Source organism: Astatotilapia calliptera, chromosome 12 (genome assembly GCF_900246225.1).
Source record: "Astatotilapia calliptera chromosome 12, fAstCal1.2, whole genome shotgun sequence".
Lineage (NCBI taxonomy): Eukaryota > Metazoa > Chordata > Actinopteri > Cichliformes > Cichlidae > Astatotilapia > Astatotilapia calliptera.
The window spans coordinates 35159230-35180158 of NC_039313.1; positions in this window are offsets into that span (position 1 = coordinate 35159230).

Consider the following 20929-nt stretch of genomic DNA (forward strand, 5'->3'; position numbering starts at 1 on the left):
CTCTCCTTTCTGCAGACCCCAGAGGACTGCAGGAATGCTCATGGTCTGCCTGCATGCCGGGTGAATATTTGGTTTGTGTGGGCAGGCTGCAAAATGCACCTCTGTCTCCTTTTTCATGAGCAGCTCATCTGTTGTGAACGCTTCAGAAAGTCCTTTTAGCTTTTTTCTGGGTGTGCGCTGATCTGGCATCTGCTTGAGCACAGCGGGGAAAAAACCTTTAATCAGAGTGAAATATAAAGAAAATACTTTAAAATAATCCCTGAAGTCTTCTCGTCCCTCAGCTTTCACAGGTGTTTCGTGAAGTCTTTGGGTAATGACCGTGGCACGGACCTTGTCCCCGCCTGCGCACACCTCTCTACCTGCTTCCATTTACTTCCCAAAATGAGACCTTCTAGTTGCTGTGTCACAGCCTCCGCTATCAAACACAAAAGAGCCACTTATGGCTTTGTGACTGCGATAAAAATGGATTAAACATGTTGTTCTGTCTTGGATGCTGCACTCAGACTTTTCTGGGTGACAGTCTCTTGGCCATCTAAAAATACAATCGCACTATAATTTGTCACATTTCCAGAGTACAATTCTCAGTGAGGATCAGAGATGGGCAGTAACGCGTTACTGTAATCCGATTACTTTTTTCAAGTAACGAGTAGAGTAAGGGATTACTATTGCAAAAACGGTAATTAGATTACCGTTACTTTCCCGTAGGAACGCTGCGTTACTGCGTTACTAAAACCGTGGTTTTTTGCGAGAATGTCTCATGACAGTGACGTAAGCGAGTGCGACGTTCATGGCAACAGCTGTGTGCAGATCAACAATGGATCATATATCGAGTGCAGGAAAGAGTATGAGCGTGCAGCGTTTAAAGCGTGGAAGTACTGACCTTACTTTGAGTTTGATTCCATAAAAAGTGACAAAAACATTAGTGTAGGAATGTGTAGAAAGTAGGTTTAAATGTTAAACAAATTTCTTCCAGTCAGAGAATGTTGCATATAATTAAATGTTTGCTTGATGCATAAAGTTAAAAGATTAAAACTAATAAAACAAGTTTTAAAAAGAGACTTTTCCATTTGATTACATTTTGTATGATGGATTATGCAGAAAGTAGAATTGGGCTGAAAGATCTATCGCTTTATCACCTCTTCAGGTTGTAAATCGTGTTTTAAAAAAGTAACTAAGTAATTAATTACTTTTGAGAAAAAGTAATCAGTAAAGTAACGGGATTACTTTTTTGGGGGGAAGTAATCAGTAATTAGTTACTGATTACTTTTTTCAAGTAACTTGACCAACACTGGTGAGGATAAAGGTGACTGAATTCTGTAGCTTTACAAAGAAAGGAACAATTTTTCACTTAATATAAAAAACAGAACATGGGTGCTGTACTGCGATCTGAACGCACCCAAGGATGAGAACAAACAGTTTGATTTTTACTAAATTATTGCAGATGGGCTCTCAGACAGCCAGGACAGAAACTGGATGCAGCCATTTATACATTTATTTAGTCTATCTTCACGTCCTGCAGTCATAGACTGTAAATAAAAGACTGGCAGAGGGAGTGAAGGGCAGCTCCCAGCTGACGACCCTGCAGCCAGCCCAGTTCAGATTTTATCTTCAGTCGATGGCGATTTTCTCACTTTTGCAGCCAGCTTCAGGCAAACGCTCCTATCTCAAACTGAGATCCTGTGCCTGACTCATCACGACAGACAGCACAGAAAATCCTCAAGCTCCAGTTCTGTAGTGAAGCTGCCTTTTAAGGAACTTAAACCTGAAGGACTTTATTAGCCAGCAGGGGGCGACTGCTGTGATTTCAAAACGTGTCTGGTAGAGTCCTGGTGACTCAGTGGGCTCAGACAGTAGTTTCAGGTTATACTGAATGACAACATCATATTCAAAGTGACCTCCATCGGTTTTCTGATGTTGGGTTTGAACCTCAGCAGGTCATCTTCACCACCCAGTGCATCGCTGCCATTGAGTTAGCCGGCTAGATGTTTGTGTTAACAGATGTGCCTAAGGCAGGGGTGTCCAACTCCAGGCCTCGAGGGCCGGTGTCCTGCAGCTTTTAGATGTGTCCTTGATCCAACACAGCTGATTCAAATGCCTAAAGGACCTCCTCAACATATTTTGAAGTTCTCCAGAGGCCTGATAATGAACTCATCATCTGACTCAGGTGTGTTGACCCAGGGTGAGATCTAGGACCTGCAGGCCCTTGAGGCCTGGAGTTCCCCACTCCAGGCCTCAAGGGGCTGGTGAGTAATGGTCATTATTAGTGTGGAGAATTATCCATTGGCGCAGCAGCGTCAACAAAACGACCATTAAAATAAGTGTGGCTACTGGCCTTAGATCAGCCATGTGAACGACAGCACGCGTGCTTCTGTTTGCTGCTCTTTGGCTGCGTGTGTGAACGAGCTTCTTGGGACCAGAGCTGAGCCCAATGCTGAGCGTCATCGACCGTATTGGCTAATAAAAGAAGAAACTTTGGACTTCTGTCCTTTCAGCATGAAAACATCAGTGTCTTAACAGACTGTCACCCAATGCAAGAACATAATGCTGGTCTAGACACGTTACAGGAAACAGATTTGAATAAATATCTCTATGGCTGGTTTCTGTTGGTGCACCTGTTGAATTCATCTTGTGCCACCTTTTAGCTTTCACCCAACTGTAAGTGAATTCACGGAGCTCATAGATCTTCACCTCTGCCTCCATTCAGTTTGACTCAGCGGGCAGGCAGACTCCCAGCTGCCCACTCTAATTTAATGAAGACCATTTATCACTCTGCAGCTTCACACAAAAACAAACTGCTCCCTTACTTACCTTTTGGAATCGGAAAAGTCTCGAAGCACAAAAGAAGCACATGTTTTACTTCCTCGTCCGCTGTGCACGGCTCTGCTCTTCCTCCTCTGACTGATTGTTCATTAATTCATTTCACACATTGCGACTCACAGCGACACCTCACATGGCGACACGTTTCACTTTAAACGCAGCACCATATTTCACGTTGGAAGAAATGAGCTTTCCCCCTTTTCCTGTTCGATCGATACGACAATCTGTCAGACCTGCCTCGCTGCTTGTGGCCTTTCTTGGCTTTTCTTCAGGCCTTCCTGTTTCACAGCTGCCAATAAATTACTTCTGACCCTGTGTACAGGAGGCTGCGCTAAAGGCTGTTAATCTCTTCAGATTTATTAATCGAGCAGCTTAGAAGTGTTGAAGGGTTCTCTCTCTAACAACACTCGCTCCCTCACACTCCTCATGATTCTGTAGACGATGATGGCCGTCCTCTTCGGCTCAACAGTATAAAATATTTAATCCAAACTACATTTGTATTAAAGCAGCGCGCTGTTTGCAAACGATGGCTGCTTTATATTCAGTTTCTTTAGCTTTAAACACACAGACAGGACAGGCTGTAAACAGGTGCTCAGTCAGACATGCAGTTCATAAGTTTGCAGCAGGCAGAAGGTCACGCTCAATGAAAATAAAACACACTGGGACAACAGCAGCAATACATGAAGAACAAAAGCTGTGGAGAGTACACAAGCAATACTAACAAACAGGAAGTAAAACTGACAGGAATGCACAAGAAAACAGATGTCTGAAGTATTGCACCAAATTACAGGCTGCTCGTGGACACATACCACAACATCAATCCAAAAATTGTGACACAAAGCGGCTCTTTAGCCCCCAGACTCTCCACTGCTTCATCTGACGTTCAGTCTGTGGGTGCGCTGTAAACCTGTCACTGCTGAGACTCGAGCAAAACACTACGAAAGATCGTCTGTGAAGGTTCTCAGTCATCCAGGTCATCGTGGTCTAAGGAGCTTGCAAAGAAAAAAGTAGCTTGAAGACGTTTCACCTTCATCCGAGAAGCTTCTTCAGTTCTAAGGTCAAATGGTGGAGAGTCCCAGATTTAAGCTCTGTGGGAGTGACCCACCGAGAGGGACAATGGACCCTCTATTGATCCTCTACCTAATCGCCTGAGCCAAGGTGTGAAACTGGGTGTGGGTCACAATCAGCCAGGGTTTCAGGTGAGCTCATTGTGAAACCTGGCCCCACCCTATCATATGATTTCCTGAGGTCAGATGGCCCAGGATGTGAGGGGGCGTTCAGGCGTCTGGGAAGGATCTCAAAACTGAATTATAGATGGCAGACAGTTGGTGTGGCAAGCCCCGCCTCTGTTCAAAGATGGTCGCTCACAGTGGACATAGATGCTTCTTTCGCTCCTCTTTCAAACCATCTGTCCTCTCTGTCCAACATGTGAACGTTGGCAGAGGATTCGAGGATGCCAATGTTCACATTTTGGACAAAGATGCAGTGTATAAGTTTGCAGCAGAAGGCAAATGATGACAGATGAAGACAATGATGAAGACAGACTGAGATATTCGTCTCTAACGCTGCTCACAGTGTCAGATTAAGCTGGTCTAAAAATCTCATGTTTCCATGACTGATGTCCAGACAACACGCTGTCTTTCATTACACGCGTGACGTCTGGCCAGGCAAACGATGTAAAACGAGTCAAGCAAAGCTATGTGTACAGAACAGCTTTGATTTATTTCACGGCTCCCCCTAAAATCATTTTTCATTTGTCACACAGAAGAAAAAGCTCTCAGCGGGCGACTGCTCCGTGTGGTCAACACAAAAGTGAGAGAACTGCTGTAGAAAGTCCCCAAAAAAAGAATCAAACCCACCGTTTTTCTATCGGGAGGCTGTGAGGCGTCCATGATGGGGCGTCACACAATCACATGCACATTGTATTCTGATCCCAGCATCAAACAATGCTGGTGCTGAAGTGTCTTTGTCACAAAATGATGTTTTTTACAGGTAATTAAAACTTTGAAATAGAACAGATTTCATGTCTAAGCGAGACTTTCAACACTACCTGTTTTCCTGCTGGCTTTTGCTAGACAGTTTGACGTCTCCATGGTGACCTTTGTGTTTTCCCACCATCTCTGCAGCTGCAGCACACTCCCAAAGTTTGTGTTTGTGTTTAGAAATGTGTTCATGTCCCATCGCCTCCTGGTGCTTATGTTGGGCCCGGACCTCCACACTGCACAAAAGCTCTCCAAATGTAATCAAAGTACTGACCTCTCTCATCGTGTGCACTGATACCACTCAGAACATCCTGTGCAATATCACAAAGGACTGTGCAGCCGACATGTGTGTGTGTTTTAACTTATCTTACAGTTTTATTCTTATATAGCAACATATCTGGTCTGTGCTGGCTTCATGTGGTGATAAATCTATGGAAGGTTGAGTTCATAGGTCACAGGTGCAAAGTGTGTTGACGTGCTCAGCGTCCTCTATGAATGCAGTATAAGTACACCATTGGGATTGATTATACGACTAAATTATATTAACAGATCTGATAAATAAGGCCCAAGTTTTTGACACAGAAGAATAATGAATTTGCGGCCGCTCTGTTGACAAACTGTAAAACTTTGTTACATCAAAGCCAGGCAGAGCAGCTGCAGGGAAAATGTTATCAGGAGGTGCAACTGCTGAGACAACAGGCCGCGATCTTCTCTTTTTACCAGCCAGCCACCTGCTTCGGCCGCCGTCTCTAATCCCGCTTCTCTTTCAGACGTTGAATTCCTCCGGAGCACATCAGGGTCAAATGATGGAATGAAGAGATGCCCACATGCCAGGCCTTTTTCTGCTCCTCTTTGTCCTGGCAGCTCTATTTGAACTCGCTGCTCTCTTCAAGGTGAGATATCAGCCACCAGATATTCTCAGTCCATCCACTCGCTTTGCTGCAGAGCAGCGTTCCCGTTCTTCCTGTTTTTGAAAGTAAAAATGTTTAGTCGTCGGTTTTATTCTTTGTAGCTTTAGTGAAATACAACCAGCACGAGGAGGCCACGATGCATTTGCGTGTGAGACTTTCACATGTATGTGACTGGGATGCAGCTGTTTCCATAGAAACATCTGTTCTCAACTTCTTAAATCTCACTCAAATGATCATCAACAACACAAACAGTGAAGCCACTGAAACCTAAAGTGAAACAAACTAATTCAACATGAACTTTAAAACCAAAAACTAAAATTCTAGTAACTCTGCTCAGCAGATGCTCAGATTTTTATTTCCCTGCACAATATTTTAAGATGAAGAAGTAACTGAAGGGGTTGTAAATGTTAATGAGTGTATCAGCAGCCGGCTGTTGTTAGTGGTTAAAAATCGTGCGCCACCTGCAGACAGATGCCTGGTGATCAATATAACGAGCAGCAAACGATGCAGTCCCAGCTGATCAGCTATGACAGGTCAAACATCGTGACATCGATGCACAGCTCTCACTGTGCAACTATTTCCATTTTGAGGATCATGTGACTTTCATCTAAAATGACCCAGTTTAGCATCACTGGTCGTTCCCGTAGGACACTCTGGAAACTGTATGATAACATCCAAAGACAAAGTTTGACAAAATAAAGCAGAGCTGCTAATTTATCAGAGATAATACTGCAGGCTTTTATCTGTGAGGATGGTGCCTGTCCAAAACAGCCGTGCAGTGCATGAACAAATAGTTCATAAATAAAGAGTGCTGTCCTACTTTTTAAATTACGTGGGGAAAAATAAACTACAGGGTAAAATTACACAAGCAAGCATTAAATATGAATGAAAACAAAGGACAAAGCTGTTCAGAGAGTTTATTTTATCCTTTACATGCCATTCTGTGACGAGCTGCAAAAATATGGACAAAATGTTCCTACAAAATGCAATTAAAATACTGAACGCTGAGCCTCATTTTAGCTCTTTTACTAATTAAATATTGCATCGAGCACTCTGTGTTTTATTGGAGCAGCTCTGAGTGTTATTATGGGCTCTGCTTCAGTTTCCTGTCTACAGGTAGTTGATCTGAGTTCTTCAGCTTGCAGTGAACAACTTTCCAAGAGTCTAATTAAATGACAAACGTCAGCACAGCATCATCTGTTTACTCATTCCTAAACATATAAATTTACATCTAAACATATTTGTTCAGTCTGACAACACGGTCAACGAGGTTTCTTTGCCCCAGAATGATGAAGACGTTATTGTTCTCCTTTCGTAACACTGTGGTGCCAAAAACAGACTCAAACACACGAGTCAAAATCAAACTTTTATTACAGCATCACAGGTAACTTACACAAAAAGCAGACAACGTGGCGACTCATGCAGACGCCTCTATAAGAGAAGAAACGTTGGCGGTTTTGTGTTGACACAATCTCACAGCCTTCGATCGTTCAGTGCTCAGAGGTAAAAAACCGCTACGTCTCCGTCTCTCAGGCTTCAGCTAGCATGATGAACGCCAGTATAATCAGAAAAAGTATGGCGTGTTCGGAAAGGTCGACTTCTGTTTGCAAAGAACATCACGGCGTCTCTGAAGCTTGCACAGCTGCGTCTGAACAAACCGTCCCAGGTTGATGGGCAGTACAAGTTACTGTAATCTGATTACTTTTTCAAGTAACAAGTAAAGGAATTACTATTGCAAAAAGGTAATTAGATTACTGTTACTTTCCCGTAGGCACGCTGCGTCACTGTGTTACTAAACCGTGATTTTGTTTGCGACATAAGAGCGACGGGACTCAGAGCTGCTGAAGCTTTGACTTTATTTATTTTGTTGTGTTTTACTCGCATCTATTTGAAACAGTGTAAACACAAAACATTATTTTATTTGTGGGAATATGCAGAAAATATAAGTCAGAGACTGTTGCATATAATTAAATGTTTGCTTGATGCAATGTGCATAAAGCTCAGCGATTAGAATTAGAAATTGACTTTTCATTTGGTTTAATTTTATATGATGGATTATGCAGAACTGGGCTGAAAGGTCTGTTGCTTTATCATGTATTCAGGTTGTGCATCATGTTTTTAAAAAGTAACTAAGTAAGTTTCACAGAACTGCAGAGAGTCCTGTGAGAAATAAATCTGTATGTCTATAATGAGACAAGTGATTAGCTGATTGGCCCTCTGAAGTCTTCTTCTGTGGTGACAAGCAGCCTTACAGTATAAATGGGACTTTTAAAAGTGGAGTGCAAATACAAAAATTAAAGACACTATCAAGTACAGAGCAAACAGCTTCGTGGGAACACAAAGAGAGTGACCTTTAAAGATTATCGAGTGGATTACATTTGTAAAAGCTATCTCTGGTGTATCAGTGTTTCCTGCCTCATATGTCTGTTTGCACAGCATCATTTCCTTTTCTCGCTGTTGTTCAGTCCTTTCAGTCACTTTACTGCAGGAAAGAAAGCGTGCTCCCATTCTGATCCGTGAGGAGTGACGTCACCAGTGTTAAACATAGAAACGATACCTGTGAGAAGAACTGTGGGACTGTGATGCACAGCTGAGACTGATCCGTGAAACAGCGCAAACAATCAATATCAGCACTGCTTATTTCCCAGGTTGAGACATTATTGTGCTGCTCCTTTATCCCGGCTAAATGTCAAAGCCTGCAGACAAAATTGCTTAACCCGCCGAGTCCCACCGTGCTGGAGGGATGGATGTGGGCTGACGGCTGCTGAAGGTTGTCACATTTCGCTGTATGAAGCTTTTTCTGCGTTGATGCTGGAAGGAGGGGAAGGTACAGCAGCGCTTTCGAATGCTCGTTCATAAAATGAAATCTGTGTCCTTGTCAGTAACAACAGAAGGCAGCCGAGGCCTGAATCGCAGAAGAACAACACCTGCCATCGCTGCCATTTCAGCTTAAACCACCCCGGTGACTGCAGCCGTTTCTATGCAGCTGATAGGGATGAAAAGCTTATTGATGCCCAACTCTCCAGAAAGTCTCTTTTCTCCATTCTGGTTCACTCTCTTCTGACCTTTACGTGAGCACCTCTCATGTTTGTGAAGCTGAGACAGTCAACAAAATCAGTTTTACAGCTGCTCCAATCTAAAGCTCAAATCTCCTTTGTCTTCACTCTGATTTTTTTCTGCGAACAGCTATGAGCATCGATACTGCATATCGATATATCATAGTTTCAATCATCTCTGAGTTTTTGTCTCTGCAGAGGAACAGACACAAGCACCTGAAGTAGAGAAGCAACCTTGGTGTTTGTCTGCTCTGTAATACTGCCAAAAGAAGAGCGAGCTGTCCCACCGATCAAACAGCTTGAGGTCCTTGGTGAGTTTAGGCTCCTGCATGAACGGGGTCTCAGTTTGTGGTTTCACTTCCTGTTCAGCTTGTTTTTCTTTCAGCATGCAGCGATATGTCCTAAAAGTTGAACATGGAATCTGCAGAGACTCTCCTGGGAACACCCTGAGGATCTGAAGCTTTTCCTTTTCTTTTTCCAGCTTCTCTGGTGGCTTCATTAGTTTCAGCTGTGGGGGTGACACTTGGTTTACTGACATTTGAAACTTTTTCACATGTTACAGCTGAAAGAATTTTTACTCTTAGGTCACGAAGAACTAAACAGACTCTGGATTCAGCAGGTGAGGCTGAAAGGTGGGACTGAAAATAGAGACGACTAAAAGATGCAAAGAAGAAAGAAAGAAAGACAGGAAATAAAAGAAACGCAGACATAATCTTTCACAATAAACACAACTTGCACTCAAACACCAGGACATCTTTGTGTGGTGGAGATAATTTGAGATTTAGGGTATATTTATTACCATTAGATTTATAGTGACACCCTTTCATATTCAGTGTTGCCAACTCCTCAGTAAGGAAAATCGCTATTGGTTGTCCTAAAAGTTGCTAGAAGTCGCTAAATGATGTCATCGCCTAATTTGCCAGGACTGTAGGTTTTTGGGGGATGTTGCTAACTCAGTGTCCGATAACAGGCACCACAGTGGATGTGCTCGGTGTGAGGTCTCGCAGCAAGCTATCAAATACGGCGCATTTCTCGGCTTTTAAAAAAACGCTATGCGTCGCCAGGTGTTTCATCGGATTCGAGGTGTTACCTCCTCTGCACAGTATCACCTGAAAGCACTTGTTGCAGGCTGCTGAGTTTGCATCTTTTGCTGTGAAGTACAGCCAGACTTTTGACCGCTTTGCCTTGGGCATTTTTAATCTGTAGCTCTGCTCTAAAAGAACGTACGTACCTGGCCCCGCCTACTATCCATGGGAAGGTAAAATGATTGGCTAGAATCCAAAGTGTATCACAGCTCAGGAAAAATAAAGCACCGAAATAAAGCACCGAAATCTGCGCTGCTTTTCGGTCTGGTTACTACCGTTTATGACAGAACCGATACCGGTACCCATCCCTATGCGTGAGTTACTGAAACTATATATTCAGCTGGAATTGAGCTTTTTCCTTTGAATCATCACTGTGGCACTTCTGAAGGTCACCAAGACCAACGTCTCATTGGCTCGGTTTGCTTTAGGGAGATTGTTTAGTTAAGAAACCACCAGATCCGACCTTTCTAAGCCTCCCCGAAAAAGAGCTGTCAGGCTGAGTCTTTGTTCAAATGTCGCACATCTACAATAATTTCACTGGCTGGGATGTTACAGACAAAAAAAAAAAAACACCCCATTGGATCCAGATTCTGGATCTTTTGCTCAGTGTGAGGAGTGCAGTGTTAGTCAGGATATCAGTGGCAGACAGGCATGTTTCCTTGGAGTGACGTGCTGGAAATGACATCAAATCCACAATCCTCTCTTTGTGTCCTCGGTCTATTCTTCTGTTTCCACACTGACGCACTTGGTAAACACAAGCAGGAACCTCTGAGCTGGAACCTGAAGGCGGAGGCTGCAGTTCCTCCAGTGACCACCTGAGGCTGGCCCCGTAGACTCACAGCATTACAGAGTTTGGCCCTTTTGAGTATGAACAGCAGCTTAATTCTTTTATAGGTCATCCATAATGACGGTGTCCCAGGCTGGTTTCTGTCTGTAAGGACTCACCTCTGCTACTCGAGTCACTGAACTGGACTTCTCCATCATATTTTTGTTTTTGGAACATTGTTTATATATTTATATGAAAGTATTTGGCATGTCCAAGAGTGAAATTCCAGTATTTTATTACACTGATGCTTACAGACCAGCAAATATGTGTCTTTATGGGTGACACACCTCACAATCCTTAAATCATAACTCAGCACGTCCTCTTGTTCCAGTATGGCCACTCTTCCCACACAAGGCTGACACTGTGGCAGTGAAAGTGCTGATGTCCTTCAAATTTTAAGCTCTAAACCGGTGGGTGGCATCAACGCCCAATCATTCTACAGCTGCTTTGTTATCTCCATGAATAGCAATAAGACTCTTTTTAATTCAAATGCAGAACACAAAACAGGCAGATACTGATTAACAAAGTCATTAAGCAACAAAGAAGAAACTGTAGAAAAATAACAGACTTTAAAGTTCAGCGTCACACTGAAAGCTGATTGAGTGCGGCTGGATTTCCACTATCCTCTCCTGCCAAGCTGAGGTGAGGCCAGGCGAACTCCTGCACAGAACATGAGCATCGAATGACTCGACGTGTCATTATCTCGTCATCAGCTGGATCAAATTATTTCGTCTCGTTAGTGGACTTTAGTTTTATTTACCCACGACTCTTCCATAGCACTTGGGGTTTTTTTTAAATGACAAAAACATTTTTCTTCTTCGGTGGTAAAAACTTGAAATATTTTCCCAACTGTTGTTGTGAGAATTCCCTCAAGGAAGGATCATTTCCAGCTGTAACTGTGCTGCAGGACTCGTTACCATCAGTAAATTTCCCCACCAATAAAAATAAACTTTGACTGACTGGCTGTCTGATTTAATCATAGAATAACAGAATGGCTGAATTCTGTGGCTAATGCACTGCATCGGACAACATGACCGACCAATTCATTAACAACAATTAGTGATAATAGGAAACTAATTCAGCTTTGCAGCACGCAGCTTATCTGCCAGGCTCAGGAGAGACTCGGAGGCAGACCGTCATTTAAGTTCACAATTCTCATCTCTGGTCTCCTCTGTGCAAAGTGCATTGGGCCTCATTCACTGACATGTTCTTACAATAACTACAACAAACACATGGAGCAGTTCCACTCTTACTGTGTGCAGTCAGTGAATCAGACTCATTTCCTGTCCACAGGCTCATGCTGTCGTGCTGCACAGAGACGGTCTGGCTGAAGAAACTGAATCAATAATTAATAATTTAATAACAGTATTCAAAAAGTAAGGCAGACAACGATAATAATAATAATCAGTTTAAAGACTGAGCTGCTTCTAAACTACAAACAAATACGTCCATCCGTCTTCTGGTTATCTGGGGCCGGGTCGCGGGGGCAGCAGCCCAAGCAGAGAAGCCCAGACCTCCCTCTCCCCGGCCACCTCCTCCAGCTTATCTGGGGGAACACCAAGGCGTTCCCAGGCCAGCCGAGAGATATAATCTCTCCAGCGTGTCCTGGTCCCGGTGGGACATGCAACACCAAACAAATCCAGTTATGAAATATTGATGACTGGCAGATTTGTTTGTACACACGTGTAGTTTGTTCAGATGCTACTGTGCCAGCCTAACCAGGCTTAGAGAGAAGAAGCCGTACTCATTATTAGGCCTTTGGAGTCTAAGATGTAGCACTCAGGCACCATCGCACACCTCTATAACATCTGCTGATTATCAGTACCTCTGTGCTGCCTACTTATCCTAATTCATATGAAAGCATATGGGTTGACTTTGTTCTCATGACTGTACAGTAATTCCTTGCTGTAGCTAGAAATTAAGTTACTGTAAACTTGTAGTTTATTCTTTTGCCCCTCTGAAGTTTGGAAGCTGTTCTTCTAACTCATGAAGAGGTGATTTGGGAAGATAACGGATGAACATTTATAGGCTGGTAGCTTAGCCTGTGTAAAAATATCAAGACCTGGTTGATCAGCTGTTGGTCTAGGTTAAGACCAAATACCAGGTTACAGCTCTGCCATGAGCCCAACACTTCAGCTTTGTCAGTCACACTTCCTGTCTGACATCGACAACTTTCGGAGCTTTTTCTGTTGTGCGAGAAAGCAAAGCCTTCGATTTATTGATCGATTTGCATTCTTCCCCTCACCTGTGGCCACGAGCTGCTGGCAGTGCCAGAAAACACTGCGGACACAGGCGTCGTCACCGGGGCGTCTGGATTCTCCCTCGGAGGTTCAGGAGTGACTCGGAGCAGAGCTGCTCTTCCTCCACATTGGAAGGAGCCGCATGATTCAGTCTGGTTTCTAACACGAAGCCAGTGTTTAGAGATAAATCTCTAAAATGTGCTGCTCCGCACACCTTCACGAACCCTCCAGCTTCACAAATGTCATCAGTCGTTCATCAAATCGGAGACACGCAGAGCCTGTCGGGTCAGTCGATCGCTCAGTGCACACGGAGCCGCTGATGAGAGGCTGATCTCAGTTCAGGAGAGAGAAAGGATTTCCAGTCAAACTGACAACCAGATGGAGTTCATTTAAACTTTGACGTAATGAGTTCTTCTGCAGTCTGTCAGAAAGTAACGAAGGGTCGACTCCAGATCTGAGAGCCGAGGATTGTGATCTGAAAATAAAAGGATCTCCTTTGTTCCAATAAATATTCAGCTGAAGTTCATTTTGTGAAGCTTTCTGTGGGCTGAGAAGTTCATCAAACCTCCGTTGCAGTTGTCAGACTTTTTGGCAGCTGGAGACTGAAACTTCATCTCTCTTCTCCTCACTTGTTCCTCTGGCAATTTTTCCTCCAGTGGATTCATTTGTGGTTTATAAACAGTATATCAGCAGAGCTGGAAATATACAAGAAAGAACAGGCTGAAATTTCTAAATGAGGACTAGGACTCTTTGCTGGACTCAAAAGGCTTCGTCAGGTTTACAAAGGCAGGCTTCAGAAGTTTTGACGTGACCACAGTCCTTGAGTTTTCAGATATTTTTGAAAGAAGCTCTATAAATCTTCCATACATCCTCCATTTCTCCATCATCTGCAGTGAAATGCTGCCATGTCTAGCGAATAAATCCTGATGTACTGATCTCACCAAGGTGTGCTTGGTCGCTCTGATCCTGCCTTTCATAAAACTCCTTCCTGTTTCCAGCTCATCTTCACGACTTCACTTCGCTAAAGTGAAGCTCTTAAGCTCAAATCAGAAGCTTCCCTGTCTGACGCAGACATTTGAGATGTTGACCCTGAGGTCCTGCTGAAGTTATGAACTCCTGATGATGTCTCGGGATTGGCAGAGAAGCTCGTTACCAGCTGATGTTTGTGAGATCGCCACACAGAGCCGTGGCAAAAAGACACGGAAGCACACATAATCGAGACGATTAAATGTGAGCAGATGTATAATAGCTGTGAGGATCTGCTGCCGGCCGCCAGCTTTTACGCTAATATGTCATCTAATAAAAAAATGAAAATGCACTTTCAGATATAGATATTTCCAAATAAATCAATAGAAAAACTGGTTGGCCGTGAAAACGCTAACGTGACCTGGCCTCCAAGATTTCCGTGTGTACCTCTAACCTTTGCATGCCGCCCTAGTTGTCCTCCCATCTGAGATACAGCCTTTGAGATCAAAAGGTTTCAGCACTGCAAAGGAAAACGAGCCTTTTCCTCGATCATGCGTTAAACTGATAGTGAACCTCGGAATCCGGAGGGAGACAAAGCCCTTTCCCGCTCGTCCTTTTAAGTTGTGCAAGCGTTAGAATGGACGGTCCCGTTTCCCGCCCTGAATGCAAACGTGCTGCAACGCCAGAAAAGCTGGACTCTGATAATAGAGAGCACCTGGCCTTTTCAGATCGCTATGGATGAGTCATTAGGAAGGAAAATTCCTTGATTCGGCTTGGAGGGACCTGCGTGTGCTGCTTGGAGAATGTGATGATGGTGGAGCCTCAGACAAAAGCTACAGAGGAATAGCAGGAATTACACCAGCACCTGACTTTTTCCAGCTGACATCTCTGGTGCTCAGACGAGGATTAACATCCAAATTGCCCCTCTCTTCCTGGGCTCAAGACTATCCCAACAGCTCCGCACTTCAAAGAGGCAGATAAAAAGGGCGATGGATGGTCATTCTTCAGGGGGAATTGGCTTAGTGAAGCTCTGTTTAAAATGGCAGGGATACAAAAAGCAGGGCTGTTTTGATGTGCCGTCCAGCCAGCTGCGTAGCACGGCGGCTCATCGTCTGCCCTCCAGTGGCTGAGCTGCACAATACAGCAGCGCTGCCATCAAATACAGCACGAAGCTCCGGGAAGAGCGGACAGCCAGCTGCAGGGGCTCCGATCGAGGGAGATCCTCAATACAAGACGGGGCTGTTTTTGGAACCTGATTTTGGTTTTGTTCACTTCAGTATGATTTTAATCAGAGTTCAGCACTTTTTCCTATTTTCACCTTCAAGGCAGATGTAATATTGTGACCGGAAAAGTCTCCTAATGTATATGAGTGTAAAAGAGTGCACCCAGCGGCTTTTATCTGTAGCCTGTTACAACCAAACTGACAGGATTAGCAGCTTTTATAAGCTTAACATGTGTACGAGGAATATAAAATACTGTGATAGACAAGGCTGGACTGGGACAAAAAATCGGCCCGGGCATTTTGACTAGACCACCAGGATAAAGATTGAAAATGTGACGTCATTCAGGGGTAAACCCGCAAAGGATTCTGGGAACTTGTGGCAAGAGGTACTAGCGCACGCAGGCTTTCAATTGAACTCAGTTACACAGCGATAAAAAGAAACACAAAAAATGGCAAGAAGCTGTTGTATTATTAACTGCAACAGCCGGTCGCATGACAGCCACGGGAAGCCGATCGTTTTTTTTTATCGGATTACGTCGTTGAAGAGAAATTTTTTTAAGCCATGTTTCCGAAGTAAGAGCCGACGGGTGGTCTGGATATACCAAATATAACGTCCCAGAACACTCCAGCTCACAGGTTAGTCTGCTCCAAGCATTCCCACAAAGGTCAGAGTTTTTTAGTAGTTAATTAGTAGTTAAGTCATTTTTCTTAACATAATTAGTGATATAGGTTACAAGCAAGTCTGGCGCTGAACAGAAATTGTCGCGCTATGCTTCTTTGTTTATTGTGCATAAATAGTGAATTGTCCTGACACAATATTGTGTTTCACTTCTGTTATTATGGTACATTGACAAAAACATATACTTTTATTCACAGGATAAAACAGGTTTTTGTATCACTAATTGCCCAGTACGATTACAGCATACAGTATTATTGTCACTGCTACATTTCTGTAATGAACCAGAAATCATTTCCACTACTAATTAATTACCGTTGAGCTCAAAGGTTATATTAATAAACGGTTAACGAATGTGTATTTATGAGGACGATTTGTGAGACTGGTAAACTTATGATACGTACGATGGTCTTTCGTTCTACACGGTGCATTTCAAGGTCCTGCACCCATCCGTCGGTAAACTGTACCTGGGCTTGTTGCAGTGACCTGAAGTTACTAAACTTCATGAGTGTATGCACTCACTCCAAGAACCGTATAATTATAAATATGAGCGTGGTGAAAGTTGGGCAGCACACTAACGTCTGCGTGCTCGTAAGGGTCTGACCCTTTCACTCCTTTGATTTTTTCCTCGTATCTTTTCTTTGTCTTTTCGTCGAGTCTGTCTTTGTACGGACCGGCATTGTTCTCCTTTTGTTTTGTACATTCCTTTTTTGTGCGGCAAAGAAAAAACAAGAATTTATTGGAATCGAAGAATGAACGTTTTGCGGTGCTGCAAATGCTTGCATTTGATGCGGTACTTGGATTGTTTTGCCACGAGTTCCCGACATGCAATGCGCGAAAGTCACGTGATTGCTAAACAAGGGGGCGGGTGCATTCAGCCTCCTCGGCTGTAATTGGTCCAGCCCAGAGTCGATCATGACCAATTGGCCAATCCAACACCTTTCATTATATATACCCTTCCTAAAAAAAAAAAAATCCATCGGCCCATAAAAACAAAAAATCGCCAGCGGCCCACCGGGCAAATGCCCGGTATGCCCAATGGCCAGTCCAGCTATGGTGATAGATGTGGCACGACCAAACTTATTGCAACTTTGTGCAAAGATTTCACAGAACTCTCGTTGCTTTGAAGTGATTGCTTCAGAGACGGGACCACCTGCAACCACTCGCAGTCAGTTTCTGTCCCCAAAGCTACTGATGGAGTAAAGTTAGCAACAAGTCAGCCGTCTACAGTACATGCAGACAGAAGCAAATGGGGATTGTTGCACAAACAGTGACAAAGTTGCCTATGGTAGTAAATCAGAGATTAACTGTAAAATGACACATGCATAAAACCATATAGGAATGAACCAAGTCCATCACAGGTGAGTTGCGCTCATCGGTGCAGGTGGACTCAAACAGGTAATCTGTCTGCAAACCTTCACCAGGCCGTCAAAGCAATCCTCCAACCAGGCGGCCTGTGCGATCACCTGTCGACTACATCACTACAATAACATTTAAAGTCATTTCTGTAACAACTTTATGTGACATCACCAAAGGGGGTGTGGCTTAGTAAGGTCAGATTTTAATAAATACTTTTTAGAGCGGGCGGGCTTTTGTTAACATATCCAAGTTTTGTGATGGTGTTCAACCTCATGTTTCCTACATGAGGTTTCCATATCTGTGTACGGTATAGTTACGGTGGCCCTGAGAGGTCAAACGCATTCTAACCTATGAAAACACCAACAAATAACAAAATGCAGCAAAAGCTCAAAAAAGAAAAAGAAAAAAAAGGGAGGAGCGTTGTGAAGGAACGCACACTGAGACGTTCATGTAATACTGTAGATGCAGTTTCCTATTAGCTGTTTACTGCTAAGCCCTCACAGCCACAGCTGTTTCCCCAAAAACACTCCTGTTGTATTTTAAAGTATTTTCTATTTACTGCTGATGCCTTTGACCTCTCACGCTAAACAGACGTGGGGCAGCTGCTGGACCCTGCCTTCCATCAGGCTGGGAGCTCAAAGTGACATAAATTGAAGCAATTTTGAAAAACAAGCAAACATTTTGAGATTTTTCTTTTATTTGTGCAGAGTACGTCCTGTCAGCATTAAAAGCTTTGAAATAAAAATCTTCTGAAACATTCCTAATCACGTGGGAGTAGGGATGGGTATCGTTTAGGTTTTATCGGTGCCGGTGTCATGATCCTGGGTCCTTTTGACCCAGCGTTTTGTATTTTTCTCTTCACGATTTTGGTTCTGCTCTTCCTCTGATTAGTGTTTACCCTGTTCCCCCCGTGTGTTCCTGTATCTAGTCTGCGTTTCTTAGTTTGTGTCCTTTCATGTGTAAGTTCCTGTTTTATTGTGAAGGTCTGCGTCTTATGTGAGTGTTTTCAGTTTGCCTCCCTGGTCTCGTCAGGTTAATCACTCCCAGCTGTGTTTCCCACCTGTGTGTAATCTCCCTGTGTTCTCTGAGTGTATTTAAGTTGTATTTTCTGTCTTAGTAATTGCTGGTTCGTCTGTGTTGTTTCCCCTCGGTCTCCCTGCGTCTCTCCGTATGTAATTCCCCGGACCTCCCTGCATCTTCGTTTCTGGTTTGTTTTGTTAGTTTTACCTGTTTCACCTTCACCCACGCCATTGCTGTTTGTATTTTCTTTTGTTAAATAAATACTCATCTGCACCAGAGCTGCCGCATTTTGGGTCCTATCTCCAATTCCACACGTCTGCCAGCGCGGTCGTGACAGTCGGTGCTTAAAGAATGGAGAACACACACTTTGTCCAAAAACCTCTCATGTTCAGCTGTTTTTTTTGTAAAAAGATAACAATGTTAGCCTTTTCTGCAGCTATGGGGCATATATGGTATCACTCTTGGCTGGAAGCAGTGCTTAAACAATGGAAAAAACACAAACTTTGTCCAAAAACCTCTCATGTTTAACTGTTTTCCACTTTTTCTTTGGTCATTTTAGCCTTTTTGTCCAGGGTGAAGGGAGTATCTGCCATCAAACAAGAAGACAGCCGCATGTAGCTATGATGGTGTTTGCTAGTTCACCTTACATGCATTAATGTAATAACGTGGTTAGCCTACTCAACGTAAATTACACACAAACAACATTAAGCTCCTCACGCAGAGAAGAACGGCTGCTGCTGCATCATCATCCTCATCATTTCTGCTACACTGGCAGGGCTAGGGGCCAGGACTCTCCTCTTCGGGTTTTTGGGGGATGTTGCTAAATCCGGGTCTCATAACAGGCAACCCACGCACAGTAGATGTGCTCGGTGTGAGGTCTCGCAGCAAGCTATCAAATACGGCGCATTTCTGGGCTTTTAAAAAAAACGCTATGCGTCGCCAGGTGTTTCATCGGATTCTTGGTGTTACCTCCTTTGACAGTATCACAGTATCAGCTTAAAGCACTTGTTGCTGCTGAGTTTGCATCTTTTGCTGTGAAGTACAGCCAGACTTTGACCGCTTCGCCTTGGGCATTTTTAATCTGTAGCTCTGCTCTAAAAGAACGCACGTACCTGGACCCGCCTACTATCCTCGGAAACGTAAAATGATTGGCTAGAATCTAAAATGTGTCACAGCTCAGGGGGAAAAAAGCACCGAATTGTGCTCTGCTTTTCGGTCTGGTTACTACAGTTTATGTCAGAACCGGTACCGGTACCCATCCCTACGTGGGAGTTGAACGGTATTTGATGATCTGCGTCAGTTGAAACCACTGAGGTTACGCTGCTCGTTAACTTTAGTGCAGAAGAACAGCACATTCAGATATTTCTTATTTCATGACTTTTGCAGTTCTCCCTAATTAGAGAGACTGAGTTTTATAACCGAAAACAGATGAACTTCAGGAGTTTAACGAGTTTTTGAAATAAAGTGTCAGAACAAAGGTGAGCGGCAACATCGGCAACACAAACACAACAAACAGCAGAAGGCAAAGAAAAAGCAGAGACGCGATCTTTGTGTTGGAAATCAGTGATGTTTATTTGCCCTGGGCTATGAGATACAACCACAAAGACACTGTGCAAAGAAAGCAAAGATTAAGTCACACTTACGGAGAGTCGGCAAGCACATATTACACAAAAATGATATATCTGCATGTGCACGGTATACTGTCAAGAGTGCATGCTACAAATAACACATAAACAATAAAATGAGGGTTTAGAACTAATTCACAAGGAACACGAACACCTGAAACAAACCGACACGTCTCATTAATCTCATAATACTGTTTTCTTTGTAGTAATTCAGGCCGTCACAACCCGTCAGACTCGGTTTGTTACACTTATTTTTCAGATTTTTATGATTTCATTTTCTATTTTTTTGCAAAACGACTGTAACATGTATTCAGACGCTACATTTAGCGCTACGACAGAATCTGGTTTCATTCCCCGAAGTGAGATGTTTCCCCGTGAACCCGCTGTCTGACACGAGCTTTCTACGTAGAAAATAACTCCAACAAAACGAGAAAATTAATGCGACAACGCTGTGATACAGAAAATGTTAAAAACATCAGAGGAAGAACACATGAACCACGTGCACCTCCCTAATCATGTGCGATTATATTTGTCTTACTAGAAGCGGTTAAAAAAGCGTCGGACATTTCTGGCTGTGTCAAGTTCATCTGTCAGCTACAGACGCACGTTTTTATCTGCCTGTACTTTCACAATCGTGTAATTGCGTTGCTGACCGTCTGCTAAGCCCCGCCCTCCTGTTACCGTTACTGCAACTGTAAAGCTTCGACATGAGGTGAACGCATAGACACACGAGTACAGCTCTGCTCCCGCCAGCTAATCTAAAAAGTTCTTAGTGGGTATTTAAAGAGCCTTTTTATTTTGTTTGGATATTTAAGTTACAGCAGGGACATGGCGTCTCTGTACAGGAGGCCTTGGTGATATCACAGTATTATAACATCCCAGGTATTTAGAAATGTCTACAGGATGATTTTAAATACCTTGAAAGAAACAAATGTTCACTTTTAAAAACAAAAAGCTGATGCAGAGAGTCTATATCTCAATGTGCAGGCAGGCTCTACTCATGAACAAGGTGCTGAGCTCAGTGAGCTGTGAAAATCTGCAACTGCCGATCTTTAACTAAACGTGTGAACAGTTTGATGAAGGTGATGCAGGGACACAGCTGAGCACTTCAGAAGGTAAGAACGCCATTTGTATCTCTGCAAAC